The sequence below is a fragment of the Platalea leucorodia genome, assembly GCF_965183815.1.
Source record: "Platalea leucorodia genome assembly, chromosome: 4".
NCBI classification, from domain to species: Eukaryota; Metazoa; Chordata; class Aves; order Pelecaniformes; family Threskiornithidae; genus Platalea; species Platalea leucorodia.
Window position 1 is genome coordinate 34304102 of NC_138826.1, and position 7727 is coordinate 34311828.

The following is a 7727-nucleotide window of genomic DNA, read 5'->3' on the forward strand; positions in this document are numbered from 1 at the left end:
ATGTTTTCTTTTGTTCCAATTTGATCAAGGGAATATTGTTTGACAACACCATGTTCTTTAACAAGTTCTTCAGGATGATGGACACATTAAAGACAAGGGAAAGAGACTGCAGAAGAGAATTGTATTTCATTAGAATCATGATGATTTGAACAAATGCAACATAAAATGAAAAGTCCTTAATCTCTTCAGAGGCGTGTTGTTATCTACTTGTATCACTGTAACAAGCAGTTCTAAACTGCTTATAACAATTCAGTATAATTCCTTTGCAGAACAAAGGACACTTCACTTCGAAGGCAGTTTAAATTCAGTCAAAAAAAAGTAGTTGTTTCTATCCTGTAAAACCAAAGCTGTCACAGTGAAACTATACGAGTACCAAAACAAATACAGCACAATCACTGAAGTGGGGAGAAAAAGCCACATAGATAAGCAACAATATTAAAGCTGCCAATCAGGGACAGGACAACTTTTAAAGGGCAACTACAGAGAACACTACCTAGAATTATGGTTCTCTTGGAGAAAAACTGTTTCTTTAGCTGTATCATAGACTTCCTGATGGGCACATAAATGTTAAAATATGAAAAAAATGGCATTCCAATTACTAAATCAATCACAATTCATAATAATAATCAAAAATTGGGAGCTGGGTTTTTGTCCAGATGAGACAGCAAGAGAAATATTTGGAAGAGCGATTACAAGCGGCACAAAATTCCACTGTCTTCTCCCACACAAGCCCAAAGGACCGATATCCACTGAGAGCTGCCGATGGTGATGGAGACGGGCAGGAGGAATGTTAACAATCTTCCCCTTTTGACCCGCATCAAGACTGAGATCACAAAGCGGCTTTGCAGGGATGGAGGCCGTGAAAAGAAATACAGGCCACACACAGGAAAGTATGCTGAACTGACACAGACTGATGCATGCGCGTTCTTCCTTTTTTTTTTTTTGGACTTGTTTGATTTATGACTCAATTAGAACAGTAGAGTGTATACCTCATCTTTGTATTGAAACTATTGCTGTTTTTCACAAGACTTGATAAAACAGCTTCATTTAGGAGTTACTGACCCTCTTACTGCTAGTCCCAGACTTTTCCAAGCACTAAACCAAAGGCAGGTAAACGCGTCACTGTTTTTCAGAAAGATACTGTTTTTCAGAAAAATACTGTTTCCAGTAATTTTTCCCTAGAATGCAGGCTTAGCTCCTACACGAGGATCCTTGGAAAAGTATATTACTCTTCAGACTTGTCACATTGTTTCTGAATGTATTCAGCTTGCTGCCTCTGACACCTGACTTTTAAACAACACAGTGCTTATTTATGAAACATTACATCACAGAAATCAGAGGAAAGTCTCAACGCATTTACATAACATCTGCAGCAATGAAACCAGGTAGCAAAGCACGTGCCCTGCTCCCCTACCGCTTCCTGCCACAACATGGCTACAGCCCATCTCTCCCCAACTACAGAAGCAAAACACTTTTCAAAACTGTGCTGTAAGCCACATCACCAAAATGACTAAAGGCTGAAAGAAGTTTAACCTGTATCAACATAAGGAAATGCAATAACTTCAAGAATAAGAGTACCTTACTGAATTAAAGTCGTTTCATAAAGCGGTATCAGAAGGAAGGAAGAAGTAAACAGACAGTTTTTTAACACAGAATTACAAGGATCACCAGGGCACAGTAGACTTGATGCACCAAGGCGGGGGGGTGGGGCGGTAAATAAACCCACAGAAAAGAAAGTCCTCTGCTGTGTTAGGGTATTTGGAACTAAGGCACTGGAATGAGACATTGAAGCTACAGGTTATGTTCCCAACCAAGGACACGACCACCAAGTCTAAGACGAAGCAAACCTCAGGCTGAGCCTTGTGAGCTACATATGCTCCTGAATATAAAAGCTGAGCACCTGCACTGGTTTGAGCTGTTCTATGTGGCAAATTTTTAAGAGGCAGATGCCATTTAGGAAGTTTAGGAGGTTCTTACCTTTTCCTTATTCACTGTAACTTGTTCCCACCAGAGGCTCCTATCCCAGAGAAAGGCTGATTCACACATTTGCGAAGACATGACCTGTGAAATGATTTGCCTTCTCAGACACATGCGTATGTGCTCTCTCTGCAGTATTCTTTGAACAGGAGCAAGCAGAATCAAGGCGTAGAGAGGAAGAGAAAGGAAATTGGCTCTAACATCAGAGATTCAAAACATCGAATCACTTCTATAGATCATTCACCTACAAAATGGGGTTATGGCTGTGGCACAACAAGTCATTACTTGTAAAAATGAATGTCACTGAAGGAGCAAGTCCACATCCTGAAACATGCCAGACTTGTTCCCATCTTTGTCAGGTTGCAGGTATGGTACCCTAAGAATTTGAGCTGAATTCCCCAAATAAATTAACAAAGGCTTATGAGGCTGTGTAGAAAACAATAGAGATGCACCTTCTTATTCAACAGTGTGATGTGGTGAGGCAAAGTATGCCATTATGGAGGCTGAGGTTAAACAAAAAGCAAGTTGCCTGTGCTACCTCAGCCAGAGCACAGAGCAGCTGCTCCACATTGTACTACAAAGGACATGGAAAGCAACAACTTTGGACATGTTGGTACAGATTAAAGAACACCTAACAAAAAGTTTAAGGCCAGATACTCAGAAGCCATGTGGATATTTAACTTTTCTTAATTTAAAGCCCAACAAAACTTAGAAACACAACCGCTTAGTAGCTATTATGCCTAAAATCTCCAACAACTTTAAGAGCAAGTCTAGGTGCATGTAATGTTCTCAGGTGAAGTGTTTGAAGAGGTTGTTAAGAGTATCTTCCATCTTTGACTTCCTTTACCTCAGCACTTACCACACCTTAAAGGCAACTTGCTCCACAGTTCTGGGTGATATAGGTACCGGTTTATGTACCTCAGATATTATACAAAGGAGTCATATGAGTAGAGATATGGGGCAATAACATAATTACTGTGCCTTAAGTCTAATCTCTGGTAAGAGATAGTCACTTACAGAAATGGCCTAAGATATCTACCAAAAAAAAAGAAAACCAAAACCACCACCAAAATAAAACACAGCATGCAGTTTTTCTTTTTAAAATAAATTCTAAAACTCATACTGAGCCCCTCTTTTTTTTTTTTTTTTTTAATGTTGTCTATAAAATGTTTTCCTTTACAGAAGAGCACTGAGGTCACTGGAGGGTAAGCAATGAATAATTTTAAGTTTTGAAAAAGTTACCAAATATATTCATTCCTACAGTTTTTCATTCAAAGATTATTGTGAAGTCACTACTACTCTTTCTGGTTTTGCCAAGTTAATTAGTCTCTCCCTTAACAGACATCACATGATTATTACTATGTCACTACTGTTACTTTTTAATATAGAATACTTCTCCCTATAATTGGATTACTCTTCTTTAGAAGTCTTTTTTCTTTCCCCAAATGCAGTATTGATTGTTATAACACAAGGCCAGTTGACTCACCTTTTATGTTAAGTTTTTAGTGTTTTATTATGCCCCAAAGACATAATTTAAAGGGCATACTAGGGTCACTTGGCCTTGTATACTTCCTCCTCCCCGTTCACAAGACTCATTCTTTACCTCCTCACCAAACTTTAGGCATCAGACCCCAAAACACCTTCATAAAAGGGTCAGTCCTGCAGTACAGAAGCAAAGCAGTCTGCTGCTTGGGATTCCTCCACAGCACAAGCAGAAAGCTCCAAAATAACGGGAAAGAAGTGAAGAAACAAGGAAGATTTAATCACTCAAATTAACTGTACTCAATAAGCAACACCTGCAGTTCTGCTTACCTACCCCCGCGAGCCTTGCTTTCCTATTACAAGAGACTGACTTTTGTGCTTTTAAATATCTATCGTGGCCTCACATATAGACCAGACTCATCTCAGCAAGAAAAGGAAAGGCTAAAACTAATTACCAATTTTTCAGCTTTGTCAGATCTATTCTCAGGTGTGACTGGGGGTTCTTTGCACAGTAAGACCAGCAATTTCAGGATGAATTTTCTTTGAACCAGTCCTAAAGCTAAACAGGTGTTTTGAGGAAACTGAACCCACACAGAACCTACTCCATTGCCTGAGGCTGCACTAAACTATTAAAGTGACAGAAATGAGTATGAGATTACAGGGTGGAAAAGAAATGAAATAAAATCTCCCCCCCCCCAAAAAAAAAGTGAGGGCAAGAAACACAAAAGCAGATGATTTTCTAAAAGCAAAAGACACACAACAAAAAAATCTACAGAATAGTAAATTGAAGCAAAACCAAATGAGTCATTTGCATATAATGTTTCTATGAAAGTGGAGGTTTCCCACCACAGGGGACTTCAGACTTCTAACTTTCAAATTCAGTAGAAAAACAGAGACAGCTGCCTGAACACCTTCCTAATGCTAAGTAATTCCTCACCAACTCCATAATCAGCACCCTCAATACAGTAACAGGCAGAAATTCTGATCTCACAAAAAATAAAAGCAGAACTTCTGTTGATTATTAGGTCAGGGTGAGGTCATCCATAACCTTTCCAATTTCTGCTTTTTCAGAGAGGAAACTAGTTGTCATGGAAGCTAGAGAATCCATATTCCTTTCTTTAAAAATACAACTACACACAATTAAAATACGGTACTAGTAACAGTAGCATGCAAAGACCATAAACTAACTTACACCTGTTCTACGCAAGTTATGTGCAGATTACCTTTATTAGGATTGTTTTAAAAATACTTTCCAAAACAGATGCTATATCACAGAGTTTTTAAAACCTAAAATCAAATCGCTACGAAGACTCTCGGTAAAAAACAAGCTCTCATATGACATGCATACGCTATCAACTACTCTGTCATTGCAGAATGTTACTTTAGTTTCTCCTACTAAAAGGAGCTGTCATCACAACCTGTTTAAAATAATACAGAAGATCAGTGTGGAAGCTTAGCCTGCTCTTGCTTTAGTACTAGCACACAAGGTGAATGGGAAGGTTCCAGGCCACGAACGCTGCCGACTACAGCTCGGAACTAATGAACTCCTTTCATTAGTTCATAACATTTTCTAAGTCATTATCAGGTAGAATCGATAACACATACTGATAAATCATGATGCATACATCAGATATTATATGGAAACTTTGAACAATTTCTCCTTTGAAAGGCACCAAGCTAAGTATGCCCTTGAATAATAACTTTCTGAATTTTAAAAGGAGATTGAAGGAAATATGGTACCTTTTTCTCTTCAACAAGTCAGTGGGAACTGAAGTTGTGAATGAATTTAATAGAAGAAATTACAATATAATTAAGTATCTAATACTATTTTTTTTTTTTTTGTGGGATGTCACAGGGAAGCGTGGAAACAAGAGCAGCCACTACTCCAAGACTAAACAGGATGGTTTTTGCTCAAGACACTACTAAAACTGGGCAAGATCGTAAGAGTACACAATCATCATGTGAACAATGAGGCAATCATTGGCACAAGAGAGCAAGGTTCCTCAGAATTTCACCATCACACTACTCAGTGTTTTAATAAACAATTTGCTGTCCTCTTCATCCTCCTCACCCATTATTCTCAACCTGTAACATATCTTCTCTGCATAGTCATACTGCATCCCAATGGCAAGGGCAGCAGAAACAGACAGTGCAAGCAACTATTATTTTCTATGTATTTTATGTGAATGCTAATGTAATTCAACAGCTGAGAGCAAGAGCCACTTGCATCAACCATCAGGCTGTGCATTAAAGTTATCAAAAGAATAGCAAAGTTTTGACATTTAACTATGAAAGATGAGAGTAACAGTTTGGAGTTCTTTCTCTCTCCCCCTACCCTGCTCCCAGATTAAAAAAGAAAAAAGAAAGAAACTTTTTATTTCCAATTTTTGCCTAATTTCTCAAATTTTTCAGGGAAGAAAGGAATGGAATCTGAATTAGTTTTATGACATTAAAGAAAAAAATATGTTTTGAACTATTTTGAAAGATTTGTTTTGGAAAATTCAAACCTCTCGTTTTCCTTCTTAGACATGTCAGTATCATAAATACCTATTTAACATTACGCACTTCAAAATTCAAGCATAAAATCCACAGAAATATTTCACATTACCCTCATGCCCCAGGTGCTATGCCATTCTTTGCTTCCCTGGAAAAAGCTGACAATTGCCACGAGCTGTTTATAAAAAAAAAAAAGCTTCCTTGGGCCAAGTAATTGTCAGACTCCCTTAAAGAGCTAATGAAACTTTGTCTGATTAAAGATTGCAAAACCATGCTTTTCTCAGAATCAACACAACACACCAGGTCTTATTTTGTCATTCTGAGAGCCATGCCAACAGGAGTACAAGTACCATTGTCAACAGCTTATCACGAAACCTAATATAAAAGGGAAATATTCACACTTCAGACAAAACAGAGTGGCAAAAATAGCTTTTAATGGGTAATGAACCATTGGATTAGTAAATCAACAGTTTTTATGTGGTGTCAAGAGCACTGAATTTTCAGAAACAGAGGATGTAAGAACAGAACGCCAAGAACTTTGGAGTGGAGAAGAAAAACATAGTTAAACTGATAAAAATGTAGGCTAAAACCAGAATGGACAGCAGTGGTAGGAAATTGCCTATACTGAACCTTTATCTAGTATAGAGACTCAGGTAGTCTGATCTGTAGCAGGGTTTTTTTATCTCTTTGCTTGGGTTTTGATTTACTAGGTTTTTTCCTTTGGTTGGCTTTAAAAAAAAAAACAAACAACAAAAAACAAAAACAAACAAACTGTAAAACTGCCATTTTCCCCAAAAGTTTTCAATGATTGAAGAAAATTTAGATTTATCATTTTTTTTTTCAGAGCAGCTATGATTGGACTTGCAGCCTTACAGAGCATACTTGAAAGCTTATTCTGTGAAATAAGTTTTCTACTTCAACAGTGAATTTTTGTTACACGATAGCAACATGGCTTTCATATTTGGACAGAGTTCGGGTTTTTTCCTTCCTCTGCACACCAATATGACCACTGTCTCCTCTCTTTTACCAGCAAGGCCCTGGTTTCAATTTAGGTGGCAAAAAAAAGTATGAAAATTTCTCATTTCTAAAATTCAAAGTCAGATCTCCTACAAGCATAGACAATCCCCAAACTTTCAGTACTGTCAGTTGACCAGATATAACCACTACAGAACAAAACACAGCACTGTCAGTGACCTACAAGCGTAATCTACTTTTAGGTGTTGACTTGTAGTAGTACTTAGTGTTGATGCTCAGAACCATCATGGCAAAAGAACCAAAACTAAAAAAAAGTGCATTCTACTCTTCCTGTTGCTTTTTCAAAATATAAACTTCTGAACAAAACATTTTAGAATACATTAAAGTGAAATAAAAAGCAAACAGAACCATCCTAATAATTAACAGCAAAGTAGTACAGTAACACAAAAATATCTTTAATAGCAAGTTATTTTCTCTCCTATGCCATTACAGCAAATTTGACTCCTCTGACTTACAGCAAAGCTTAGAAGTTATCTTAGCAAAAATTGGATATAGAATTAAAAAAAAGGAAAATATTTATCCACACAGTTATTGACATGAATTTGCAAACTGCTGCATTAAAACAGATACAGCTCATTATCTTAAAAAAAAAAAAAAGCATATGGCCAGTAAATTAGTACCTGGAAAAGATGGGAGAGGTGCTAATTTTTTCAGTAACAAAAATCCCCAACCTTATCCTCTGGCAAGTATCAACAGAGCAATGGCACATGATAGTACAGTATCATTTTGTAACAGAA